Here is an 11,876-nt window from a genome sequence, read left to right as displayed (position 1 = left end):
CTTCCTTAGAAAGAGCACCCATGAGCACCCTGTACACCATGCTTAATCTCGTATGCCGTCTTCTGAAAAAAAAAGATGAAGGAGTTTGCTCATGAAGAGTCTGCTCACAGCAGGACACATCTGTCTTCCCAGGTAGCCAAGTCAAGGCACCAAACAACCAAACAACTCACTTCAATTTCCCTTCATATGAAAACAGCAGGCTTCCAGACACCTATCTGAAACCAGCCACACAGAGGCAGGCACCTGTTTCCCTGTGGTCTGGTTCATTTCTTCCTATACAGCGTGCGGGAAGTTGGGAGGGGGGAGCACAGCAGAGAGGGGTATCAGGATTTTATGCGACCCAGGCTGGCCACAAAATCCAAATCTTTCTGCTTCCATCTCCGAAGTGCCAAGAATACAGACATACACCCCTCAAACCGAGCTTGGACTCTTGCAATTCTAGAACAGGGACTCATACAGGTCTATGTTCTACCACTGACTATAACCTTCAACCCCATGCAAGTGTGTGATATATGCACCCAAGTCTTTTGCCAGTTTTTCAAAACAGGGTTTCTCTGTAACTTTGGAGTCTGTCCTGAAACTTGATCTATAGACCAGGCTGGCCTCAAACTCAGAAATCTGCCTGCCTCCTGAGTGTTGGGATTAAAGACATGCATCACCACCAACCAGCTATCCACACAAGTCTTTGTGGGTACACAGGAAAGACGAGAGGGCTGTAGGTGTTCTGTCCTATCACTCCCCACTTTATCCCCTTGCAATAGAGCCTCTCACCAAACCTAGAACTACATTGGCACCCAGAAAGCCCCTTGTATCCTCCTGTTTCTGTCCCACCCACAGCACTACTAGGGTTATGTTTTTCATGAGGCCATGTCCAGTTTTTTACAAGGACACTGGGAATTCTTATTTCATTTATTTCTTTTGATTTTGGTTTTCAAGACAGAGTTTCTCTGTGTAGCTTTGGAGTCTAGCCTCAAACTCAGAGATTCGCCTGCCCCCGCCTCAGCAGTGCTGGAATTAAAGGTATGCAGCAACATTGCCTGGCGACACTGGGAATTCTAACTCAGGTCTTCGCAAGCATTCCTATTCATCAGGCCATCTCCCCAATCCCAGGGTTGGTTTTTCAAGGCAGGATCTCCTATAGCTCAAGCTGGCCTCAAACTTGCTATACAGGGAAGATGACCTTCAATAACCGATTCTCCTCTAGCCCTACCTACCTCATAGGCATTTGTCACAGAAAGAAAGATTTTACTTAGTCTGTAGTTCTGGGCTCAACCAGAGAGACTCATGCTCAGAGTTAAGTACATGTTCATTTCACTGGCTATACTCCAACACCAAAGCATGCTGGGCTTTACAAATGAACTAGAGCAGAAAGTTAAACAGGTTGCTCAGTAGTACAGCATGTGCTTAACACACTGCAGGCACTGAATGTTGTCCTCAGAACTAAAAATGAAAACTCAAAACATAATGTAAGTTGGGAATGGTGGCACACACATAAGTGATCCAGACAAGATGTCTGGAGTTCAAGGACAGAAGGAGTTACATAACAACCCATGGCAAAAAACAAAAACAAACAAATAAAAAAAACCACAAAGGAGGGCTGGCAACATGGCTGCCACTAAGTCTCATAACCTGAGTTTAAACCCAATGGCCCACACAGTGAAAGGATAGATCCATAGGTTGTCCCCTGACCAAATGTATGCCACAGCACATCCCTCTCCTGTGCAAATAAATGCAATAAAAAATTCTGAAACATCAGTTAAGTGATGGTGGTCACCTTTATTCCCAGCACTCAGAAGGCAGAGGCAGGCAGATCTCTATGAGTTTGAGGCCCAGTCTGGTCTACAAAGCAAGTTCCAGGACAGCCAGGTTTGTTACACACCCCAAACAAACAAACAAACAACAACAACAAAAACAGCCTTATCTCAAAAAACAAAGCAGTAAAACTCAAAGAAGTAAAACATAAGATTAACAAGATACCAGAAAGTGTTATAAGTAGAAATGTTCATCAAAATATGAGGGCTAGGGGGCTGGAGAGATGGCTCAGAGGTTAAGAGCATTGCCGGCTCTTCCAAAGGTCCTGAGTTCAATTCCCAGCAACCACACGGTGGCTCACAGCCATCCGTAATGGGCCCTGGTGCCCTCTTCTGGCCATCAGGCATACACACAGATAGAATATTGTATACATAATAAATAAATAAATATCTTAAAAAGATTGTATAATCCTAGCAGTTGGTGAGTACAGAGGCAGAAGTACTGTAAGATAGAGGCTAGTCTACAGAGCAAATTCCAGGACAGCCAAGGTTACACAAAGAAACGCTGTCTCAAAAAACAGGAAGGAGAAAGAAAACTGCTTGTTAGAAATGGAAGTACTCCTTGTAGCCCTGTATTCAAGAAGCAGAAGCAAGTGGTGAAAAAGTTGAGGCCAGCCTAGGCTACCCAGCAAAACTCTGTCTCAATAAATAGACAGGGCAGGTAATGGCACTTCCTAAGCAAGTATGAACACCAGAGACGAATCCCTAACACTCATGCAAGGAAGTCTGCAAACACAGCAATGTGTTGGTCAGAGACAGGAGGATGGCTGCAGCATTCCAGATTCAGTGAGTGAGCTTGAGTTAAAGGTCTTAAGGTCTCTGGACTGCCAGAGCAAGACACAAACAATCCTTCTCTGGCCTCCTCTCCCCTCACACACACAGATACACAAAGAAATCAAACATGCACACATATGCATACAAATAGACCAAAATATCAACTCTAGGTGTTTGAAGAAGAAAAAAGGTAGGAGCACTGACCCTAAGGACACTACAGTGATAGACAAAAGGTCTTAAAGAGCTTCTGTCACATAGGAAAGGAGAGCTCTTAGCTTTGTTTGCAGAGAGCCTGGGTTGATGCAGACTCCTAACCAGTCCAAGCACTGAAGATAAGTGATTATTGAGTGCCTGACCCTAAATAGAACATCACAAGAGAGGACAGAGAGACAGTAAGAGCTGGATGTGGTAGGAGTGCTGTGAAAGCATGTCTTCTGGATGGCATGCACTGTACTCATGAGCCAGTCGCTGGAGCTAACTGGACAAGAGCTACACTATGTAGGGCGTGTCAACATTTTACCATGGACGAAGGAGGCGCTTATGAGGCTGCACCCTTGCTGCGGAACTTCTGGTAGTTAACAGTTGCTGACGGAGACAATCATTTTCTTCAATGATACATGCCCATGCTCTAGTATGAAACAAGCCCTCCCCACCATCACCACACAATACACACTTACACAAGCAACCCTAATTAAAGATAATGGTTACAAAACACAACAAAACCTACGGCAAGAGGAAACTTGTTGAAAGGAATTTAGCAGGAATATGATAATGTGATGAGGGCAGTGAGACTAATCAAAATATATTATATACATGTACATAACTGTTGAATGAAATTTCTAAAAGGAGGACCAGCAAGATGGCTCAAGGGGTAAGGGCACTGACAACCAATTCTTCCCCTAAGCGATCCTCTGAACCTCCTCAGGCATATCATGGCATGTGTCTACCCCCAAGCAATAAAAAGTGAACACAATTAAAAGACAAAGTAACATTTGGAAAAGTTAAAAGGTAGAAACAAGTGCATCAAATAGACACCCCCATGGAATCTGGAAAAGTTAAGTCACCCAAATGTGTAACACAGTCTGCAGGGCAAATGAAGCTATACACCGAGCCTCTAAACAACATGCAAACTGCAACATACTCAAGTCCTACACTACAAATAGCCTGTCCAGTTTGCAATGTTGACTAGTGTCAACAGCTGAGCCCCTCCACAGCACTCTGTGCTCCATCACACCAGTGAGGCCCTCCATCCACACTGTTACAGCAAACACTGTAGGCACAACTCTCGAGAGGTGTAAGGTACAAGGACAAACTGCCAAGACTGGCCAAAGAGACATTCCCAAAAGGCTGCAGGACTGCCCACCAAATACTGCCAAGTTAGAAAGTTAAACTAACACCAGAGTGGTACTCGAGAATGTTGGAGAGGTGGCTACCAGGAAAGAGGAGCAGAAAGGCTTCACAGTAACACAGTAGGGAAAGAGAAGAGTGTGGGAGTATGGGATGCCAAGAGTTAGGAGACCAAGCCTAGGCTGTAACTGCTCCTAAGCAGCCACAGATGGAAGAAACCACAACCCTGTGAGTTCAAAGTTGTTTGTCTGGCTTTCAACTTTCTATGGAGCTTCCTTCTTATACCTGCAGCACAGAGAGACCTCTGTACAACATCCCAAAAACCAAGCAAATCAGCCTACAAGAGCCAAAAAGCCCAAGTCCCTCTGACCCCTAAAGTGGCAGCAGCACTACTCTGAATAGTTACTGTCACCAGCTAATCCAAGTTATTTCCACATCAAGGAAGATTGACTGGAACTCAACTAGAAGTCAGTTATCCATAGCTGTGCTGAAAAAGGACACCTATGCACACCTGTAAGTTCAGCACCTGGTAGGTAGAGGCATGATCAGGATCCTGTTTGAGGCAGGCCTAGGTTAAGAGAAAATTTATCTCAAAAACCAATACTTAAGATTGGGAGAAACAGCCGGGCTGTGGTGGCGCACACCTTTAATCCCAACATTCAAGAGGCAGAGAGGCAAGCAGATCTCTGTGAGTTCAAGGCCAGCCTGGTCTACAAGAGCTAGTTCCAGAGTTCCAGGTCAGGCTCCAAAGCTACAGAGAAACCCTGCCTCGAAAAACCAAAGAGTTGGAGAAACAGCTTTGTAGTTAAGAGCACTGGTGGCTCTTGTAGAGGACTAGAGCTCAGCTCCCAGCACCCATATTGAGTGATTTACACACTTCTATAACTCCAGCTCCAAGGGACCTTCTTCTGGTCTCCACAGACGCCTGTACTCTCATACTTATCCACACCCATACACAAGTAAAAAAAGAATGATTTTTTTTTGTTGTTACTTGTTTTTGTTTTTTTTGTTTGGTTGATTTTGAGAGACAGGTTTCTCTGTAGCCTTGGAGCCTGTTCTAGACCAAGCTGGCCTTGAACTCGCAGAGATCTCTGCCTCCCAAGTGCTAGATTAAAGGCATGTGCTGCCACCACCAGGCTGAAAAAAGAATTATTTTTTTAAAAAATATATAATGCTTAGATGTGATAACTAGAGGCTAGAATGGCTTAGCAGTTGCTGCTCTCAAAAAGACCCAAGTCAGCCAGGTATAAGGGAACATACCTCTAATCTCAGAACTCGGGAGGCAGAAGTGAGGGGATCTCTGAGTTTGAGGGCAGCTTCATCTACACAGCACACGGTCAAGGCTATGTCTCAAAACACAAAACAAAAGACCCAAGTTCAGCTCTCAGCATCCACATGAGGCAACTCACACCCTCCTGCCTCTTCTGCCTCCGGTTCCAGGGAATCTGACATCGCTCTTATGGACTCCACAGTACCTGCATACAGGTACACATACTAAAATATAACTAAATACACACATAAATAAAAAACTTAAAGCAAATCTTAAAAAAAAAAAAAAGATTCCTTTAATCCAGCAGGAGGCAAGGCAGGTGGATAGCTCAATTTCAGGCCAGCTTGGCTATACAAAACAGGGTTCAGACCAGCCAGAGGTACGCAGTGAGAGCCTGTCTAGGGCGGGGGTAAGGGTGGGAGAAGAACAACTATGGTATTTTGATGCCTTGAGCTGTAAGAAGGGGAGGAATAACTCAATCTACCTGCGTGTACCCAGCACAGATAAATACAAGGCTGAAATTACTGCATGCCTGTTGTTTCCCAGAAATACTCTAGAGAGAAAATACAAAAGGATGAGTAAAACTGGGAGACGCTGGCAGGGGTAAAGCTGGGAGGTAGCTGTCCTGGGCTCATCTGTGTTCCTTTGAGAACTCAGGACAGATCTTCAGTTTCAGTTTGCAGTACTAGGAATGAAAGCCAAGGCTGTGAGTCTGGTGAGCAAGAGCCCTACTGGTCGTGCCCCCAGCCCCCTTTCACTTTATTTTGAGAAAATCTTGACAAATTCCCCCATGGACCTTCACCTCACCTCTCCTGGCTTCCCCTCCCCCATGCTGCAGTTAGAGGTGTTACAGGTGTGTTCAGCAGTGCACACCACTAGTTGTCATTTTATTTATTTTGTGTGTCTTTGGTGAGACTGGAGGGCAGTGGGCATATATGCATGCCACAGTGTGCCTATGGTGGCTCTCTCCTTCCACACCATGTGGGTCCTGAGGCTTGGCAAGATAGCTTGGTCCCGTGGCTATACACACAGGACCACCACACCAGCCCTATTAGTTTACTTTACTGCATAATAAACTTAGGTATTTTTGATAAAGCACAGCCAGTGGCAGAGTAACTAGAAACAAATCCAAAGACCTGAAAACCAACCACAGTCTGGATTCTTCCAGGCAAAGGAAATACCAATCAGCAGTAGCTGGCTGTCATGCCAGTTCCATGTACAGTACTATCAATCAAGCCAAATCTTTGTGAAATCTCGTGAATACATGACCTCTATTTGGAAGCATATTCATGCAGGCTGGAAAGGTGGCTTGGCAGTTAAGAGTATGTGCTGCTCTTCCAGACGACCCCCGTTCAATTCCCAGAAAATCATGGGGGCTCACAACCTTCTATAACTCCAGTTCTGGAGAAATCTACTCTCTTCTGGCCTCAGGCAGCAGCAGATACAAATGTGGTACACAAACATACACAAAGGCAAAACACTTATTCACATTAATTTAAGAAAAGTTTACTTGTGTGTATGTGAATTTCAGTATGCAGGCACAGCATAGTTAGCGAGAGGACAGCTTCAAGTGTCAATTCTCAAATACCATCCACCTCTTTTTTGAGACTGTCTCTCACCAGTCTGGAGTTTCCCAAGTAATTGTTGGGCTGCCTACCCAGAAGGCCCAACAGTCTTCCTGTACCCAGTTCCCATACCTGGAATTATATAAGTAACACTATACCTGGTTTTTTTAAGTTTATTAGATTTATCCATTTTATTTTATGTGTATGAGTGTTTTGCTCACACCATGTAAATGCCTGGTGACCAAAGGGGTCAGAAGAAGGCATCAGATTTCCTGGAACTGAACATGTAGATGGTTATGAGCATGCGTATGGGTGCTGGGAACCAAACCCAGGCCCTCTCTAAAAGCTACGCGTGATCTTAACCACTGAGCTATGCCTCAAGCTCCCAACCTGGCTTTAAAAAAAAAAAAAACTTGTTCTAAGAACAAACTCAGGTTTCTCCTTGCAAGAACTTTACCAATGGAGCAATCTCTGCAGGCCTTAAAGTCCTATGTATTTAAACAATAAGTATTTATCAGATATCTCTTTTTTATGTTTTAAGTCAGGATTGGGTCAGATGAAAGATAAGGCAAACAAGTCCCCTGTTCCTAGGGCCGCTCTCCCAAAGGTCCTGAGTTCAATTCCCAGCAACCACATGGTGCCTCGCAACCATCTATAATGAGATCCTAATGCCCTTTTTCCACATTCAAGTATACGAAGCACTCATACCTTTAAAAAAATACATAAATAAAGCCGGGCAGTAGTGGCACACAGCCTTAATCCCAGCACTCCAGAGGCAGAGGCAGGTGGATCTCTGTGAGTTCACGGCCAGCCTGCTCTACAGAGTTAGTTTTTGAACAGCCAAGGCTATACAAAGAAACCCCGTCTCAAAAGACAAAAAGAGGGAGAGAAGTTCCAGCAGTCAGGGACAAGAAACAGGGTCTCTCCCTTTTCTGACGCAGGGTTGCTACTCCACAACACAAAACCTTAAGCTTATGATATGTTGGCCATCTTTCCACCTCTAATTATATACAAGGTGAGGTTTGTTAACACTGTGCTGCCAAACAACAAACCAGATAATAATCAAGCCTTCCCAGACACTGGGGAATGGTCCTGAAGGAGAATTCTCATCTTACAGAAAACATGGCTTTAAGCTGACAGCACTGTGCAGCACTCAGGTCATTCCTTCACCTTGGACTCCACTACAGATTCCCCCAAACAATCTGAAAGCAGCTCCCAGCCCACTGCCTGCCACCAATCTAAACTGACAAGTCATGTCACTCTATTTTTGTTATTAAAACATTCTGAAGAAATGAGCTGTGTGTAATTCCAGCAGTTCAAGGCAAGCCTCAGGGACAAGAGACCTTGTCTCAAAAGATAGTTGTTGCTCTTGCAGAGGACCAGAGTTCAGTTCCCCGCACCCACACTGAGTGGCTCACAACCTCCTATAACTCTAGCTGTAAGATCTCTGTCAAATGTGGGGTACAGGCCTTTGATCCTGGTATTCAGGAGGCAAAGGCAGGTGGATTTCTGAGACTACTCAGGTCTACATAAGGAGTTCCAGGCCAACTAGAGATACACAGTAATACCAGAAAAAGAAAAGGGGGGTGAGGTGGGGGGTGGCCTAGAACATACCTTAATGGTAGAGAGCTTTGCCTAGCATATATTAAGACCCTGAATGCAATCTCTAGTACCACCAAAATAAACGAACCAAAAAACCTGAATAAAAAACTCAGAGAGGCTGAAGAGACAGCTCAGTGGTTAAGAGCACTTACTGCCTGCTCTTGCAGACGACCAGGGCTCAGTTACTGCACCCACATGCAACAGTCTGTTCTAGGGGATCAGACACCCTCTTCTGGCCTCCTTGGGCACTGCACACATACAATGCACAAATACATACATGCAGGCAAAACACACACAGATATATTACTTTAAAAAAAAAAGGGCTGGAGAGATGGCTCAGAGGTTAAGAGCACTGGCTGCTCTTCCAGAGGTCCTGAGTTCAATTCCCAGCAACCACATGGTGGCTCACAACCATCTGTAATGAGATCTGGCACTGTATCCTGGAAAGTGTATATATAATAAATAAATTTAAAAAAAAATAAATAAAAATAAAAAAAGGAAGAAAACCCAAAAATGAAGGGAGACAGCCCTGGGTCAGAGGGTTAGACTGTAAGGATCAACAGGACAACATGGGACAGAGGGTGTGGGGCAACAGTGTACAAACCAGAACTGCAAAAGAAACCGAGGTACCTATTACTCTGCTGTCAGAACCACAACACACAAAGTATGATGTAGCAAAATTATCAACTGTTCTTGAACTGTGAAAGACCACAATATTACAGAAGACATTTAACAAAACTCCAAGGGGATTTGAGGCAGGGAGAGCAAGCAACCTTACCTCCCTGTGTTCAGGGCAGAGGCACACTGCAGCAAGGCCTTATATAAAGGTATCTGTTTGTTTGTTAGGCAGATTCTCACTGTAAAGCTCTGGCTGGCATGTAACTCAGAGATCTGCTTGCCTGTCTCCCAAGTGCTAGGATTAAAGGTATGTGCCACCTTGCAGAGATAAAAATTTAAAACGACGACAACAACAACAAAAAGACTCACTGCCCAACTTTCTAAGTGTACATCTTTGAAAATGTACTTTCTTCTAGCTAGAAGGAAAGAAAACAGGACCACCTCTCAAACCATGTTACTTTGCTAACACACAGCTGTGATTCTTACTCATAAAGATCACCTTTTCATTGTTCTGGAGGTGCTAGGGATGTTCTTCAGCAAACTGCTAAGACTTTTTTTCCCCTGGTTTTTCAAGACAGGGTATCTCTTTGTAGCCCTAGGTGTCCTAGACCAGACTGGCATCGAACTCATAGAGATCTGCCTGCGTCTGCCTCCCCAGTCCTGGGAATGAAGACATGCACCACCACAGCCTGGCTAAACTGTTAAGACTGCTAAGAGCAAAACATATTCCCAGTGCTTTGTGCTAGTGTTGTTAAAATAGAGTCCTGAGCTGGGGAGGGGACTCAGTGCCAAAAGTGTTCGCTGTGTTAAGTGTGAGAACCAGTCTGGATTTGCAGTACTGGGAACTGAAATTGAGTCCTCTGGAAGAAAACAAAGTGTTTTTTCTGGTTTTGGGGTTTGTTTGTTTGTTGTTGCTATAGTTGTTTTGGTTTTGATTTTTTGAGTCAGGGTTTCTCTGTGTAGCCTATCCTGGAGCTCACTCTGTAGACCAGGCTGGCCTCGAACTCACAGAAATCCACCTGCCTCTGTCTCCTGAGTTCTGGGATTAAGGGCATGCACCAGCCACCACTACCACCCAGTTTTTTTAAATAATCCTTTTAAGATTTATTATGTATACAATGTTCTGTCTACATGTATGCCTGCAGGCCAGAAGAGGGCACCAGATCTCACAATGGTGTAAATCACCATATGGTTGCTGGGAATTGAACTCAGGACCTCTGAAAGAGCAGACAGTGCTGTTACCACTGAGCCAACTCTCCAGCTCCCATAAAGTGTTCTTAACCATAAGCCATCTTTGCTTCTTTTTTCCACTTTGCGGGGGTGGGTGGGAGTATGCAGAAATTCACTGTGTATCCCTAACTTGCCTGGAACTCACTATGAACAAGGATGATCTCAGAGATCCACTTGCCTCTGTTCCTCCATGCTAAGATTAAATATCACTATTCCCAATCATTTTTCCATGCTAAGATTAAATATCACTATTCCCAATCATTTTTGCTTTGAAACAGTGTGTCACTTGGTAGCTCAAGCTGACCTCAAACTTGATACTTTCCTGTCTCAGCCTCCATACTGCTGGCTTTATGAGCTTTTGCCAACATTTGGGAGGTAGGAGGATCAGCAAGTCAAGGACTACATGAGATCTTCCTTTGCCTTGCATGTGTGAGGCCCTGGTTTGATTTTTAATGGCACAAGAAAACTAAGTGAATAAATAGACTGAAGTAAACATACCAAAAATAATTCAAGCTCCCTTTCCCACTTGGCAGATACAAACCTGAGTTGCATAGTAGCTATGGTCAGGCACGCTAGAGTACCTTTGAGGATGAAGAGACCCCTTCTGGTAAGGCTGCAAAAGTCCCTGTGTTCAGAGACCAAACAGTTTGTTTCTAAAAGGCTGGCACCTATACTCTGGTACCAATTTAAATGGGTCTTATTCTGCTCCCCTCCAACCCCTGGGTTCACAACAGCCTTTGCTTTTTAAATAAATTATAAATTAAGAGAAAAAATTAACCTACAAAAGCTCCAAAACAGTACACCCAGAGGCAAATCTAACTGGCAACATTTCATTCTTTAAAACCACACACAAGCAAGGCATGGTGACCAGAGCCAGAAGTCCCAGCATCTGGGAGTTAGAGGATGAGGTTTGGGATTTCAGGGCCAATCCCACCCACACAGCAAGCTGCAAGAGACCGTCTCAATACACACGTGTGTGCGCACACACACACACACACAGAGAGAGAGAGAGAGAGAGAGAGAGAGAGAGAGAGAGAGAGAGAGAGAGAGAACAGACACTGAGATGAAACCAAGTGTTAGCAGTCATAGGGCAAGCAGCAGAGCAAGCAGTTGGAAAGACTGATGACCCCACACACACCTAAATGCTGAGCCAACCAGGCCTCATAAAGCCTCATAAAGATGAAATGACAGCTGTGTAGCATGCCTGAGAACTCCAGAAATGCCAGTAGAACCATTTCATACCAACCACCCAGGATCATACTCAATTACATACTCTAATAACAGCATACAAAATTAAATGATACTTGGTGCTTAGATGAGGCCCAGAAGATAATAACCCTGCCAAGCTAAGCATAATGGAAGAAGCCTGTAGACATACTCGGGAGGATGAGGCAGGAGGACTACTGTGAGATGGAGAAGGCCAGCCTGAATTAGAAAATGAGACACAGTTTAAAAAGTTAAGATAAAGCTGGGCAATGGTATACATAGGCCTTTAATCCCAGGACTCAGGCCGGGCAGTGGTGGCGCACGCCTTTAATCCCAGCACTCGGGAGGCAGAGGCAGCCGGATCTGTGAGTTCGAGGCCAGCCTGGTCTACAAGAGCTAGTTCCAGGACAGGAACCAAAAGCTACAGAGAAACCCTGTCTCGAAAAATCAAAA

The 11,876-nt window shown here is 44.6% G+C and overlaps 1 protein-coding gene across 6 annotated transcripts in view; it reads right to left on the bottom strand.

Moving 5' to 3' along the window:
* Ilf3 (interleukin enhancer binding factor 3) overlaps positions 1-11,876 on the bottom strand; it is a 43,241-nt gene that overhangs the window by 18,147 nt on the left and 13,218 nt on the right. The window lies entirely within an intron of this gene.

Source organism: Microtus ochrogaster, chromosome 5 (assembly GCF_000317375.1).
Source record: "Microtus ochrogaster isolate Prairie Vole_2 chromosome 5, MicOch1.0, whole genome shotgun sequence".
NCBI classification, from domain to species: Eukaryota; Metazoa; Chordata; class Mammalia; order Rodentia; family Cricetidae; genus Microtus; species Microtus ochrogaster.
The sequence above is the reverse complement of the archived record's forward strand: the minus strand, read 5'-3'. Positions and strand labels throughout refer to the sequence as shown.